Raw genomic sequence first — 17,903 nt, forward strand, 5'->3', positions numbered from 1 at the left:
GGCTTTCGCACAATCTTCGACACTAAGAACCATGATCAATCATAGGTAAACAAAATGTAAGTGTCAATATGACATAATGATAACAGTCACCAAATCCACCTCGTCGTATTACAAAATAACTCCAAAATAATCACAATTAAAAAAGTCCTAAATTGTGGGTGGCAAATTCATTTTGCTTTAAAAAATGAACCAAAGCATATTTTGACATGAAACAAAAAACACAATGCTTAGGAGACATGGTTGCAACCGAAAAATAAGGTCCTATGAAAATTCGCAAAGGGAATTAATCCACAGGATGTTTCAAAGTTGGGATAAAAAAACCACATATTAATTAACCTCGTACAGTAAGTCAAATATAAAATTTTATCAAAAAACTGACTATACAAAATTAAAATATATAAATTTATACACAGTGTGCTAACAAAATCATCAAAATAGTGCTAAAAATAAAAAATTGAAATACTTTGAATTTGACCAAAATTTTGTCCGTTGCGTTTTTTTGCATCTGAGTGTATATTGTTCCATTTCTGGTGTTACATTTTGCTGATTCAAGCCATTGCATATAGCTAAGCCCCAGTATGGTAATCTTCATTCTGTACATTTCCGACACAGCGTTATACAGTTGTGATTTAGTATAAACTTCTTACGTTCCAATTTTCAAGGCTATAGAGTTATTATTATTTGTTTGTAAGGGATTTACCTTGATGACGACCTTTGACGCCCTGTCGTCTAAATCTGATTTTTCGCCCCTGTCGGATTTTGGATTCCGAGCTTCATGATCATTAAGTAAATTATCGATTAGTGGCTCCATGATGACTTTTACTAAGGATATCTCTCCATATTTCAATGCCAATGACTACTTTAGCTCTTCCGCATTTGGAGTTAATTTCTGGGCTTCAGGACAATGAAGTGTCCTAATACTTGTTGGTTCTTCCATCCGTAGCTGTTGAACAACAAATGGGGGATTACTTATACCGATAATCGTTCGGTTAATTTAAAACCTCTTATATCCAATAATATATCGATCCATGATCATTTACAGATATATAAGACCATACTACGACCTAAAGTCGCGTATGGAAGCGAGACATGGACGCTAACAAAAAGAGAAGTAAATAAATTGCTGGTGTGGGAACGTAAAATCCTTCGAATGGTATAATATAGCCCTTGCAGAGACAGCGTGACAAACGAATGGAGGCGCAGATACAATAACGAGCTAGAGTCTCTATTCGGAAAAGAAAATCTAGTCAGATAATATCTGACTAATCTGACATAATATATTATATTATGAGGGCTAATAGACTCAGATGAGGAGGGCATGTGAAACAATGTGTTCTGGAAAAGGCCAGAAGAAAGAAGGTCTGCAGGGCGGCCTAGAAAAATGTGGAAAGATGCGGTCAAAGAAGATCTAGAGAAAATGGTAGTGCAACAATGGGAATTAGTGGCACAGGACCGACAAACAGGGAAGGCAATAGTAAACGCGGCAAAGACTCACGAAGAGTGTAACGCCATTGATGATGATGATGATGATGATCATGATCATTTCCCTTACACTCTATTTTGGTACTAATGTTACTGCTACTTTATATCAGAGTAGAATGTGGGAAGGGAAACGTTGATAAATAGGTCGCAAAATGGGTTTTGGACGAAATTTTTCCCAGGTATCAAGAGTTTGGGAGATGATTATGGCTCAGGTGGACAGAATCGCATCCCTGACCTAGATCCAGCTTCTATCGGAGTGCAAAAGAGTATCTACCCGCTATGACACTTGTGGGACAACTTACTTTTTTTTTATTATTAGATCAAATTATTGAATTTAACATCCAAAGCATATGAAGCACTTAACAAAAATAAAGTTTGCTTATGCGTATTTATTGATTTGGCCAAAGCTTTTGACACTGTTAGTAACAATAACCTCTTACAAACCTTAGAGAAAATTGGTATAAGAGACAACTGTTTACAATTATTTAGAAGTTACCTCTCTGAGAGACAACAGGTAGTAAGGGTCTCCGAAGTAATAAGCGGACAAAGACGTATAACATATGGAGCGCCACAGAGAACAGTATTAGGTCCTGTCCTGTTTAATCTATTTATAAATGGATTATTTTCATTACAGAGTACAGGGCATATAATTGGGTTTGCTAATGATACTGATATTATTTATGATGCTGAGAATTGGTATGAATTAAAAACAAAAGCAGAATGTGATCTACAACTAATAAAAGAATGGTTTGACTACAAAATACTAACAATCAATTTTAAGAAGACTGTTTATCTACCAATATTTAACTCTAACTTGACCACTGATCTTTTCAAACCCCTTCAAATATCACATAATAAACAAAATTTTATATTAAACCCGTAACAAATGTTAAATATCTAGGAGTCTTTATAGATACACATCTAAAATGGGATTTTAACATTAAATATATCATTAAAAAGCTACAGTTTACCCTGTATAAGTTTAACCATCTTAAAAAACACATACCTAATATATACCTTCGCACACTATATTACGGACTAGTAGAAAGTCATCTCCGTTATGGTATACTAGCTTGTGGAAGCGCCCTGAAAACACACATTCTCCCACTGGAAATCATACAAAGAAGATTTCTGAAAATTATTATGTCTAAACCATACACCTACTCTACAGATAGATTATATAAGGATAGTAATATATTTGACTTGAAACAGTTATACTTTCTTTGTGTGTCTTTAAAATATCACACCATGAAAACAGACAACAATTTACAATCACATGAGCGTGATACAAGAGGCAAACACCTCTATATGATTCCGAAAATGACAAAGTCTTTCTGTCAAAGAAGTTTTCTATTTCTAGCCCCAAAAATATATAATCATATCCCCAGTGATATCAAAAATACTAAGAATGTTCTTCTATTTAAAAAGAAATTAAAATCATTTCTGATGGAACAAACAAGAAATTTTTGTGACATCATTATAATAGCTTAAATTTACATACATTAAAAAAGAAACAAAAAATTAATGAAACTCTAGAGTCACTACCAATTTTTATACCTATATTTCAAATTTTATATTGTTTTAAACTGATTTATTTTGCTTATTATTTTTATCATATTTAATAAAACATACGTATATACACCATTATTCAAAAATATTACTAACTAATTGAGCCATACATAATTGTTTAAAAAAATTAATTATTCGTGCTTTATTGTTAAACTAAGTATTTATTTTATTGTTTTCATTATATTATTTATTCTACGTATCAAATTTACTAAAACATAACTGTGTATTTACAATTAAAAAAACGTACCTATCTATTTTTTGTATTATATTATATTGTATTATGTTGCTATTTATGTTATTTATGTTATTTACGTTACTATGTTATTATTTATTATTTTATATCCTATTTACCGAAACAGGTGTATCCACACCTCTCGGAGACCTTCGGGTTAATTTATTCACTTTATCTGTAAATATCTAAAAAACATTGTACCTATTATTGTTGAATAAATTATTATTATTATTATAGTTAAATTCAGCTTAGATAAGATCAAATTCAGGTTTTAGTCGTTTTCATGTTCTTTACGACTATAATATAACCAAAATAAGTTTCTTCTTAAAATAATATACCTAATTAATTTATGATACAAACTAGTTGAAAGATATACTGTGTAACAATTAATAACGGATAAATTTTTAGCTGAAAGAGATATTTTCGCTTTTTGGCCGAATATGCTGAAAATTTGTAGAGATAAAACTAACCATCAAAAAACAATCGCCACAGTAGCGGGAGCACTGTCCATGAATATTCCGATTCGGCTCCAGTCATATTTCAATTTATTTCCAAAGAGATATAAAAATAGCATAAAGGACGACATTTCATTTTTATACAATCGCCGGTTATTTTGAATGGCTGGAAAAATAATTCTGTTGCCATACACACACGCAAATTGTAACGGTTTGATTAGGCTAGTATGTTGGATTTAAAACACTGAAAAAATGACACGACCAATATTATTTTAGTTTTTCCATTTTGATACGCTTACTGTTTAAATAATCTGAAAACCGGTAAAAAAATTGGCGCAGCTGGTAGGATGGGCGGGAGAATTACCCAATTGATCGAAATTATTTCTCTTGAAATTATTTAAATTCCAAAAACTTCTATGCTTTTTCTCATGAGGAACTTTCAGTGCGTCACAATTTTTCGATTTCTTTCTAACGCATTAAATTGTATGTGACAGAAAAAAACGCACGTCGGTGATTACATTTCGTCAGTGACATTTATAACATTTATTCTAGTTGTCAATAGATGGCGCTATAATCGGAAAACAAATTATTTACTAATTATATAATATATCTACAAATATAATCTGTACATTTTATAAGACCATACAAATCAAAGAAAATACCATTTTATAAATGCAATAAACACACTTGATTTGTTTTTATGCTAAATTGCAAATAAAATATGACAACTGTCAGATTTAACTAAATCTCATGTTAGAATAAATGTCATAAATGTGTATTATCACGGATTTACCTTTTTTCTATCATTTGTGACGTACTGAAAAATGCCCATGAAAAGAAGCATACATTGTAATTCAGAAATTTCCCAGTACTTTCAATAAACAGCATGTGATAATTTCTAATTGTTTGTTCCCTTAAAGGTTTCAATTCGTTATATTCGTCAAAATCACTGAAACATAATATAAGCCTTAAGCTAGGTTTAACGTGCGTGAGTGCTTAACCACTCTTTCACACGACCTAACGGGTCTGCTGGGGCTCATCTCTAGATTAAAGTTGATTGATGGTTTACTTACTAACAGAGGTATTTTCTTTCTATTGATTTACTCTTTTAATATGAATATCAGATTATCAGAATATACTGGATCTTACCGAGTACACCAAAGCTACTCTGGTGTATAGTCTATCGTTAAAGCCTGATGCGATGTAATATGTGAGCCTGAGTATCTGGTGTTCGCTTGAATGTTTGACTCTAAATCCTAATATGCTTTTTGATCTATAATTTATGACGGGTACCTACCCATCGTTACAAATTCTGTGAAAAATGCTGTTTTACCCTCATTTATGGATTGAATAACATGGGTTTCTTTTCATCGATTGAATCTTATCAGTGCGTTTAATATGTTTGTCAGATAAACGACTGTATTTGCTGAATGATATTTTAGAGCCTTTTTGGTTATTTCGTCCATACCAGTTCAGGTGATTTGTTAGCGATTAGGTGATTACCGAAGATATTCTGCTTCTGGTGATCTTCTGTAGTAGTCTTCTTCGATTTCTTCCTCTTCAAAGTCAGAGTTTTCTTTTTGGTGGTAGTTCATGAAACACTATTTTTCTAGAATGATTTTCATGAGTTCGACCTTTTCTTCGGTAGTATATACTATACCGTTTTCTGCATGTAAAAGTGGAAATGGTTTAATGTTTTTTCTTACGATTTTCTGTAGTTTTCAAACATGGTTCATGTTTTCGCAGATTTCTTCTTGTTTATATAGTATGTTTGCTCTGTTATTTTCTTATTGGGCTCTTATTTTTCTGAATCTTTGTTCAGGTCTCCTCCTTAATTATTTCCTTTAGCAGTTGGTTGATGTCTCCGAATTTACATCTGTGACTGCTATGTTGCTCTTCGGTATTGTTATGGTTTATGTTATTTATGGCTTCTCTTATGTTTTCAAAGTATAGAACGATGAAGTCGTTATCTAGATTTCGGCTGATTAGTTACATAGCGCACCTTTGTATAGCCGCTACTTCGGCTTGAAATACGGTCGCGTATGTTCTTAGACATACCCGAACGGATAGTAAATAGTTAACTCACTTTGTTAGATTCTGTCGAAAATAGACACATGAGAAATATCCCTAGTCATCAAAATATTGTCAAAAATTCAGCTACCGAACTTATACAACAATATTCACAAATATGAAGGACAACAGGTGTATTTTCAAACGTTGGATAGTTAAAAAATATAATAGGTATGTTAGCATTTCGTCTTTTCCTGAACTATTCTAACCTCCTATTTATTTACAGGCCTAATGCAAACTGCAAAACATTTTTGATAAAGCAGTTAGGGGATGAATTATAGCTACAGCAGCTACTAATCAAAGCCGACCGAACACATTTTACAACCTACACTCCAAATCGATTTAAACAATGCAATTTTGATTAATTCGGTATGGCATTTATAACACTTCTTTTTGACGAAATTTGTGGAAGTGAATTTTGTTGGTTTTAAACTTTTTTAATGGCTATTGAGTGAGTCAGTATAATCCGTACATGTCTGTTTAGTAATATGCATATTCATAAGGTCTAAATAGTGGTTTAGCTTCTGGACGAAAAGTATTATTTATTATTGGATAGACAGTTCCGCCCTTGCTCAATGACGGGAAAAAACAAGCATCAAAAATACACAAAATATTTTTGTCAGATTGTCATTAAAATTATTAGATTGATTGTCATAATATAAAATCACATTTTTTAACAATTTGTAATTAATTTTTTAGCTGAATACAAGAAGTTTTTAATATAATATATTACAGTCCATTCTATCAGAAGTTTGTCCATAACATTTGGTACCTTCGAGCCCGAGAAGCATAAAATTGTGTCCGATCGAACCCGATGATTGAGACAATGGTCTAATAGATCCAGATGGGTATGAAGATTATTGGTTTTTGAAGAATTTATGATTCAGCCAGATTGGATCCGCTCTGCCGATTGAATTAAATGTGAGGTTTTTCCATTTATTATCTTGATTGTTCTTTGTTTATCCTTCATATTTATTTCCTTTCAACAAAGTGCCAATAAATTATTAGATTTTTGAGGATTTTGGGGTTCAATTAAAAATTTTGATTTTGCGCATTGAATAGTTGATTTATAACCTATAATTTTATTTAGCTAAAAAATAATTACTTATTAGATTGATTTGTACACCTTTGTGTGTATGCAAATATGTATTTGAGTTGATTTGGAGTATTAGTTTGTGGAATGCTATACGATTTCTGATTATTATTTAGTAGATATTGCTATTATTATCGGATTTATTTAAATATAAATGATTATAGGACCATAGCCAATATTCGGCTAAGTTTGATTATTAGATGAAATACAGATTTAGATTTGATTTTTATTACTTGATTGATTAGCGTTGATTTTTGAGTTCGTACAATTAAATAATATTATTTGCTACGTATTTTGATTAATATAAAGCTAAAAATGCCTATGAAAGCTTCTGATTTTCGTCAATTATATCGCAAAAGAGATATAATTGAACAAAGATTAAACAATTTTATTAAATTTATAGAGTCGATGACAAATATCGCGATTAATGATTTAAGCGAAGACCATTTTTCGCAAATAGAATGGAATACTGAAAGAACTGAAAGTTTAGTTACGGAATTTGATGAAATCCAAATGTCAATTGAATTAAATTGTCAGGATCAAGATATTCAGCAAGAGTATGCGAAAAGACAACGATTAGATACTATATTTTCAAAAACTTTGTCTAAAGCAAGAACGATTTTAAAAAGAAAATGTTCCGATTCATCCAGTTCAGAGTCGAAAAGGTTAGATATAAATCATGAATATAGTGGATTAGAAGGTGTCAAATTACCTCCTATTCAGTTACCTGTCTTTCATGGAGACTATTTGACGTGGATTGAGTTTAAAGATACTTTTGAAGGGTTAATTCATAATAATAAAGTATTGGCAGATATTCAAAAATATCATTATTTACGTGCGAGTTTAAAAGGTGATGCATTGAAAATTATACAAAGTTTAGATTTTTCTGCACAAAATTACAATTCTGCATGGCAGACTCTATGCAACAGATTTGACAACTCTCGGATGTTAGTAAACAATCATTTAAAAGCTCTTTTTGAGATTGAAAATTTAAATAAAGAATCTGCATTAGGTCTTAGAAGCATGATAGATTCAGTTAAAAAGCATTTATTCGCTTTAAAATCACTTCAACTACCGACTGAACATTGGGATGCTATTATGGTGTATTTGGTAAGTGGTAAATTGGATAAATTTAGTTCTAGGGAATGGGAAAAAAGAAAAATAGATAATTCTTTGCCAAGTTTAAACGAATTTCTTGAATTCTTGAAGAATCGTGCTGATTTTTTGGAAACTATAGAGTTAAGCAATGTGACAAAACCGGATTATAAATCTAATTACCAAGATAAACGCTCTAGATCTCTGCTAACTAGTAAAAGCAGAAGTTGTAATTTTTGTAAACAAAATCATTTGATTTACCTATGTGAAGAATTTCTTAAACTTTCAGTAACCCAAAGATGGGATAAAATAAAACAATTAAATTTATGCCGAAATTGTTTATGTACCGGACATTCCTACAAACAATGTAAATCGTTCGGTTGTAAGATATGTAAAGCCAAACACAGTTCTCTTTTACATGAAAATAAACCATCTGATATTCATGTTAAAGACAACAGTTCAAATAATTTCAACCCGAACAATGATTCCGAGAATGAACCAAATAAAGTTAAGTTGTCAACTAATACTTCAGAAAATAATGTTAATAGAAATGAGATTGTTTTAAAAAATAATTGTTCAAATAATGATTATGTACTGTTGAGTACTGCTAAAGTTAGAGTATATGATAGATACGGAAATACTCATATCGCACGAGTAATCCTAGATTCAGGGAGCCAATCATGTTTTATTACAGAGGATTTTCTAAGTAAACTCGATTTAGACACAAATAGAGCAAATATTTGTGTTTCAGGAATTAATAATTCCGTTTCATCTTTAAATAAAAAATGTCAATTAAAAATTGGTTCTATATTAAACAATTTTAAGTCAAATTTACATTGCATAGTGGTGCAACAGATTACTGAGAATTTGCCAACTTATACTTTTAATGTCTCAAATTTCTCAATACCCCCTAATATAACTTTGGCAGATGATTCATTTAATGTAAGCAGTAAGGTAGATATGTTACTTGATGCTAGTTTGTTTTGGGATATAATGTTAGATGGTCGCATAGATCTTGGAAAGAATTTACCCTCCCTCCAAAATACTGTTTTTGGTTATATTGTGGTTGGTAAAGTTCCATATCCAACAAAAAATCATATTAGATGTCATTTTTCACAAATATTTAGTAGTGATGATTTACAATTAGAGAAATTTTGGTCTGTTGAAGAGCCAAAGTCTCATATTTCTTATTCAAAGGATGATGTTTATGTTGAAAATCATTTTAAAAATTCATTTTCTCGATCAGAAACTGGTCAATTTATTGTTAAAATTCCCTGGAAGGAACATCCTTCTGTCCTAGGCGATTCTAAACAATTAGCTGTTAAAAGATTATTGTATTTAGAGGATAGATTTAAGAAATGTCCCGAACTTAAAAATGGTTATTTAAATTTCATGAAAGAATATTTAGATTTAGATCACATGTCAATTGATTATAATTTAGATGCGGAAGGCACCACAGAACCTAATTATTTTTTACCACATCATGGTGTTATCAAAAATGAAAGCCTGACAACCAAACTCCGTGTTGTTTTTAATGGTTCTGCCCCATCGACTAATGGGAAGTTACTGAATGATATCCAATATTCAGGACCAGCAATTCAAAATAATATTTTGAGTATTTTGATTAGATTTAGACAACATGCAGTTGTTGTTGTTTCCGACATCAGCAAAATGTATAGGATGATACTTGTTCATCCCGATGACAGAAGAATGCAAAAAATTGTCTGGAGGAATAGTCCTTCTCAGCCAATTTCAATTTGTAATTTAAAAACCGTAACATATGGCACTACCAGTGCGCCATATCTAGCCATTAGGTGTATCCAGCAATTGTCATTTGATAATAAAATCAAGTTTCCTGAAGCAAGTAAAATTATTCTGAGAGATTTTTATGTTGACGATCTCATTACTGGATTTTCAAGTGAGGCTGAAGCTATTAAAAGATGTGATGAAGTGGTCAAAATATTGAAGTCAGCTTGTTTTAATTTAAGGAAATGGTCTTCAAACAGCCAATTGGTATTAGATCACTTTAAAGATTATTCCGATCCTTTAAAAGTACTTAATTTAGGAGATCACGAGTGTATTAAAACTCTTGGTATTCAATGATCTAGTAAGTTAGATATTTTCAGTTTTCATGTTGAAAACCCTGATCTTTTATCAAAAATAACGAAGCGCACAATGCTTTCTGCAATCGCAAAAATTTATGATCCTTTAGGTTTAGCCAGTTGTTGTATAATCCTAGTAAAAATTATGATTCAATCTCTTTGGTCGTTAAAACTTGATTGGGATTCCGAAGTCCCCTCTGATTTGTGTGATAAATGGAAAAAGTTCCAGTCTAAGTTATGTCACTTAAATGATTTAAGAATTCCACGGTGCGTTCTGAGTAATAAACCTAAAATAATAGAATTACATGGATTTAGTGATGCTTCACAATACGCATATTGTGCAACAATTTATACTCGATGCATTGATTCACAAGGTTCTATAAATGTTCATTTGTTATGTGCTAAGACTAAGGTCGCCCCAGTCAAAATATTGACTATTCCTCGATTAGAATTGTGTGGTAGCTTATTATTGGTCCAACTTATGAAATCTGTTTCAGATTCTGTTACTTTTCAGTACACTCCATATTATTGGTGTGATTCACAAATTGTTTTGCATTGGCTCAATAATGACCCAGCAAACCTTCAAGTTTTTGTTGGAAACCGTGTTGCAGAAATTCAAAGATGTACTACAATTGAAAATTGGAATTATGTTAGCTCGTCTGAGAATCCTGCAGATATTGGTAGTAGAGGAATTTTGCCAGACCAATTAGCTCACTGTAAGCTCTGGTTTAATGGCCCTCAATTTTTATCAACAGATTTTGATAAAACTAAGTTCTATGATTTACTTGATATATCAAACCTTCCTGAAATGAGAAAGAAATCTAAGGCATTAGTTTCTATAAAAAATGATTTTAATTCACTTTTTTTATAAATACTCGAATCTGAACAAATTAATTAGAATTATGGCTTATTGTAGAAGATTTGTTAATAATTCAAAGTCAAAGTCTAATAGTAGAAGGTATGGCCCGATTTCAGCAATCGAATTTACTGATTCAGAGGTTTTTCTTGTTAGATTAGCTCAGACAGAAAGTTTTGTTGAAGAAATTTCATTATTAAATAACGGTAAAGACCTTTCGTCAAAGAGTAGATTATTACCTTTAACGCCTTTTCTAGATGAAACTGGATTATTGAGAGTAGGAGGACGTCTTAGAAAATCTTCTAGGAATTATGATGGGAAACATCCCTTACTATTAGATAAGATTCATGTTTTAAGCAAACTAATATTGAGACATGAGCATGTGCAACTTCAACATGCAGGTCCACAACTCTTGTTAGCGACAGTTCGTCAAAAATTTTGGATAATTGCGGGAATGTCCCTAGCTAAAACAGTTGTAAGGAATTGCATTAGATGCTATCGGTTTAAACCCAAACCTGGTTCTACGATTATGGCTGATTTGCCAGAACATCGTGTTAATATATCACAACCTTTTTTCATAACTGGATTAGATTACGCAGGGCCAGTTACATTAAAGGATAGAAAAGGTCGCGGATGTAAAACGTATAAAGCGTACATATGTTTATTTATTTGCTTCGCCACGAAAGCAGTACATTTAGAATTAATTAGTTCTTTGACATCTGAAGCTTTCATGGCAGGCCTTAGAAGATTTGTTTTTAGACGCGGTAAACCCGGGCATCTGTATTCAGATAACGGTACAAGTTTTGTAGGTGCCAAAAATGAACTAAAAATTTTGTATGATTTCATTAGAAAATCAGAGGATGAAATTGTCACCTCTTGCGCAGCTCAGAATATTATATGGCATTTCATTCCTCCTAGTACTCCAAATTTCGGGGGATTATGGGAAAGTAATATAAAAGGGGTAAAATATCATTTATCTCGTATTATTGGTCAAACCCTTCTAACTTATGAAGAATTCTGTACATTTTTAATTCAGATTGAAGGCACTTTGAATTCACGTCCTTTATATGCTCTATCATCTGATCCTAACGATTACACTCCTTTAACTCCCTCACAATTTTTAATCGGAAGACCGATGACCGCTGTCCCTGATCATACGTTTCAAGGAGAGATAAAAATAAACCAATTGTCCAGATTCCAACTGATTCAGAAATTGTTGCAAGACTTTTGGAAGCAATGGTCAAAGATTTACCTGAATGATCTCCAACAACGTCATAAATGGAGAAGTAGTACTTCCACCATTCAAGTCGGATCTTTAGTGCTCTTAAAATCTGACAATTTGCCCACTTGTCAGTGGCAGTTAGGAAGAATAGTGTCTGTTCACCCTGGTGATGATGGTGAAATTCGAGTGGTAACTGTTAAAACCGCTCATGGACTTTATAAACGAGGAATAACTAAAATTTGTCCATTACCATTAGCTGAGACTTGTTTCTAGTGTTCCTCATTAACTTAGATGATTTGTGTTTGAACGGTCTTGGAGCTGTTCAAGGCGGGGAGTATGGACGAAAAGTATTATTTATTATTGGATAGACAGTTCCGCCCTTGCTCAATGACGGGAAAAAACAAGCATCAAAAATACACAAAATATTTTTGTCAGATTGTCATTAAAATTATTAGATTGATTGTCATAATATAAAATCACATTTTTTAACAATTTGTAATTAATTTTTTAGCTGAATACAAGAAGTTTTTAATATAATATATTACAGTCCATTCTATCAAAAGTTTGTCCAGCTTCCACATAATCTATTAGCCAATTTGACACATTTCGTTTTAACAACAACTACATTAACTCAAGAAGAATAATAATTTAAACTAATTTGTACTTATTCCATAGATTTACGCCAGATGCCTGTGTAGGTGATTTATATTCGAGGGCGATAGACAAGACATCGACCAGCGTCTTATGACGAGTTAATCGCAGTGTTCTCTAGTCATTAAATGTTTGAACAGCCAATTTTTCCATCATGTCTTAAGAAGCTGTTGGTTAAGCCTATCGCACCAACCTGGTAACATCTATGTGGTATTCTTGAAGAGCCTCATCTCGCTTTTATATGATTTTGAAACTGTGACTCGTAGACATACTCCAAGTTCTCGTGACCATATCGCCTATTTAGTTCCTTCTTAAGTTTTTTGAAATCATCTTTTGACTGAACAGCTATAATTTGAAGTACACCCAAGACACGTTTTCGAAGAGAATAAGTCAGGATTAGAGCCTTTTTTTTTTTCGGACCATCCATTTGCTAAATGTCTTGCAGCTGATTCGAACTATTTTATGCAGTGGTTTAATGACGATTTTCAATCTAACATTGGGACTTGAGCATTCTTATCCTCAAAATCATATGTTTTTGGATCAGAACTCTCTTCCTTCAGGACACCCCTTAGTCGTTGTACTAGTTCAGTCTTTTTCCTAAGAAAATTTAACTCTCTCTCTTCCGGTTCCTGTCGTAAATCGGTAACTTTTTTACCACGCTGAGCAGATGGAACGTGAATTATTTAAAATTCCCTCATCTTAATGTTCGTCTCGGCACCCGCATGGCTTATAATTTTTGAAATTCGCGGAGGTAGTAACCAGATAGTTTCCATCTTTTGTCAATCTAGTGGTATGAGAACGATATTGATTGTCGTTTTCTGTACTACTGGATTGAGAACTTAGTTTGTTTTTTACAAGAAGTCTTCGGTGAAGCGTATTTGGTGATGTGACCATTGTTAAAGTAGAGCATTGTATTGTTTAGTATAATTATACCTTCGTTATTACCTAAGGAACACTACTGAGTGAGTCTTAGTTTATATAACCCTTGTAGTATTATTAAAGGCTACCACAGGTCTCCCACCAATGGAATTATATATTTCGGCAGCAGCCTTTATGACCGTCTTGAAACTCAAAGCAAGCAAGTCTTGGAGAGCAAATTATTTATTGAATAGCCACACAAACACTACTGGGACTATACTTGGGGAATCCATCTTTATATCGAACTCAAATATGATGACACTAGAACTAGTTATTATCTTCACTGAGAAGATAAACACAATTATACCAGCTAGAGAAGAAAAAGTTTTATTACATTTTAATGGGACTTAATTTAGTTTACTGATGGATATTCAACTGTCCATGGTCCAGGAGCCTTTGTGCAAACATGCAACTATAATAAATATTACACCTGATATCAACATACAATTATTGTGGTCCAGGCTGAAATTTTTGCTTTGGTTGCCGGAATTGATGAAATAACATATGGAGTACCTGAGGCTAAGAGAATTAACAATTACACAGGTAGCCAAGTGGCTATTCTCGAAGCAAAGAACCCACTCACGAAATCTGCAAATATCTCAACAACCTGGCAAAAGACAATAAGATGTCTTTAATATGGGTGCTAGGTCATGAAGGGGTGCATGGGAGTAAACGAGCAGATGTTTTAGCAAAACAAGACTCGATATAAACTTTTCCAGCACCTTTCTGTGGCATCACTAAAGATTCTACGAAAAACGAGGTTCAGAAATAGCTTATAAGGTATCATAAAAAGAATTAAAGAGCCACTCAAGGGCAAATCCAGACAAAAAAATATTCAAGAGTTTTCATAAAATACTGTCGAACCATATCAACCCCTGCAAATAATAACGTTGTAACCAGCATTTATAATATTCTTCAGAAATGATAAAAAAAAATACTAATTTCTTTGATTTCTTTTTAATATGCATGTGACATTTTTCAGTGTAAGAAGTAATTAATTATATAAAGGTTGAACTCCTCTTTCAGAATAAGGTCTACTTTTTTTGATTAGAGGGTAAGTTTTTGAACTAGGTCAGTTACAGCTTTTGATATATATATATATATATATATATATATATATATATATATATATATATATATCTATATATGTATATATATATATATATATATATATAAAATGATGTTGGATAATCGAGTACAAATATAAAAATAAATAAGCAAAATCATTGGCTAATACTCGTAAAGTGAATGTGAATTTAGTTGGAAATATATAAAATGATGAAGGGTCATCATTCCATACATTTCTGTGCAACTATATACACCGGTGTTTCGGCCTATTTGGGCTTCGTCAGTATAGTGTAGCAAGTTAAAAAAGTTGTTTGTTAACTTGTAAAAGGATTACTACAGGAGCAAGGTTACCAATTTTGGTCAGGTTGTTAGAAGACCCGCAGTCGCAAGGCTACAACTAACATTGCCAAGGAGGTAAAGCTACCTGAGGAAATGAAAAGCCATAACATTATTAAATAAAATGATGTTGGATAATCGAGTACAAATATAAAAATAAATAAGCAAAATCATTGGCTAATACTCGTAAAGTGAATGTGAATTTAGTTGGAAATATATAAAATGATGAAGGGTCATCATTCCATACATTTATATTATATAATAGTATTAGCCAATGATTTTGCTTATTTATTTTTATATATATATATATATATATATATATATATATATATATATATATATATATATATATATATATATATATATATATAAAATCCAATAATCTTGTAACGACATATACGATGATCTTATCTGACACACGTTTAGTATCTACCTGCATAAAATTATCGGAACTTAGCAGCGAATAAAGTTGTAACAACAGTTACGCGGCGAAAAAAGTTGTAACAACAGTTACGCGGCGAATAAAATTGTAACAACTGTAGTTACTGTGTTATTCTACAAATAATTCAAATATTTTTATTACATTTACGGTATTACTCCCTTCGGAATTTTTCTTATAAATGCAGTTATAGCCACACCGATCATATTGGCAGATAGAGCATAAAAAGTTCAAGAAGAATACTGTAACTCAAAATCGCCAAAAGTGTTAGTTACAACGTTATTCTATGCATGGGTCGATTTGATGAACCTCAATAAACGAGAGATTAAAACGGTCACTGAAATGGTGACTGGACATTGCCGTTTAAGAAATCACCTATACAAACTAGGTAAGGTGAATGAAACATGGCCCAGAAAGTGCGAAATAGAAGAAGAGACATACACTTACTATGCCCTTGCAATGTGCTTAGTAATGTAAGGCAGGAGTTTACTGACCAATAATTGTTGTTTGAACCAGAAGAGATCCTAAAACTATCAATGAGATAACTGTTGGCGTTTGTTGAAGCCATAGAACTTTAGGGAAAGAACAATGTGTAGTACAAAGGCCTTACTACCAAGTGCCAGAGACTAACGAGTCTAATCTGATTTAAGAAGAAGAAGAAGAAGAACCCTTGTAGTAATATAGGTTGGAATAAAACTAATTATTATTAAAATATTGTCATTATATTGTAGTAATAGTAACCGCCCTCATTGGTGAGTTAAATTAAAAAAACATAATATTTTCTGAACCCAAATTTAGTATGTTTTAACACATGAAGTGAAGAAAGCACTTAAAAAAATTGCAGAGTAGTATTATACAGGGTGTTTCCTTGGGAAAGGGAAATACTTTAATCGTGAATAGAGGTCACCGAGACGGTTCTAGATATACTACATTTTTTGCCCTACCGACTTTTATAACCGAATTACAGGGTGTTTTATCGATTTTGCTCATTTCTTTTCTAAGCCATAAATGTAGAACCACCCTGTATATTTTTTTGATATTTGGTACACATATGTCTCATTCAAAACACAAACGATCGACATACTAATCACTGGAAAAATCCAGGTCCGGATTAACAAAAAAATATAAAATAATTTTGTCCTTAAAACAACACCCTGTATATTTAAATTTTGAAAATCCGTTTGAATATTTGAAAAAAAACACAAAAAACTAAGTTTACTGGTTCGCTTTAATTTTTCGGCCAGACAATTTTTTGACTTTAATTTTGAAATTATATTGAATTTTTGAAGAAGAAATCTGACATTTAAAAGCAGGTAATATTAACTTTTAATTATAAATTTTAAAGTTAATGAATAAATACTCATCTTAAAAATAATCCATAATTACTTACCGCATTGGAACGACTCAATTACTAATGACAAGAAAAATCCAGGTCCGGATTAACAAAAAATATAAAGTAATTGTGACCTTGAACCAACACCCTGTATATTGAAATTTTGAAAATTTATCTGCGCATTTTAAAAGAGCATAAAAACTGTGATTAAAGGTTTATCTTAATTTTTTGCGCAGCTGATTTAATTACATCAATTTTGAAATTAAATTGAAATTTTAAAGAACTCAGATTAAAGACCAGGTATTATTAACTTTTAATAATTTAATGTTAATGAATCAATACTTATTTTAAAAATACTTAATACTTATTTACTACGCTGGCTCCATGGATTCTCTGGATTTGTATGCACATCATTAAAAAATAGAATAATTGCGAGAATTATAATATTTTACTGATTTAGAAAAGAATTGAAAAAATGTCCGCCATTTTGTTCGAAGCATTTCTTTCCTCACTTCAAAAATTTCGAATCGATTTTCTAATTATATTGGGATTGCTATTAATTTTTCTGGCAGCTTCTTGTCACCTTGACAGAATTAATCAATATGATTTCAAAATTGCCATAATTCAATTATCTGCGCAAAAATTCGACATGCGCATTTCAACGCAGTTTTTATGCTCTTTTAAAATGCGCAAACAATTTTTCAAAATTTCAATATAGAGGGTGTTGTTTCAAGGTCACAATTACTTTATATTTTTTTTTGTTAATCCGGACCTGGATTTTTCTTGTGATTAGTAATTGGGTCGTTCCAATGTGGTAAATAAGTATTGATTATTTTTAAAATGAGTATTTATTCATTAACTTTAATAATTTATAAACTAAAAGTTAACAATACCTGCTTTTTAATGTCAGAGTTGTTTAAACATTCAATATAATTTCAAAATTAAAGTCATAAAGTTTTCTGGCCGAAAAATTGAAGCAAAC

Source organism: Diabrotica virgifera, chromosome 7 (genome assembly GCF_917563875.1).
Source record: "Diabrotica virgifera virgifera chromosome 7, PGI_DIABVI_V3a".
Lineage (NCBI taxonomy): Eukaryota > Metazoa > Arthropoda > Insecta > Coleoptera > Chrysomelidae > Diabrotica > Diabrotica virgifera.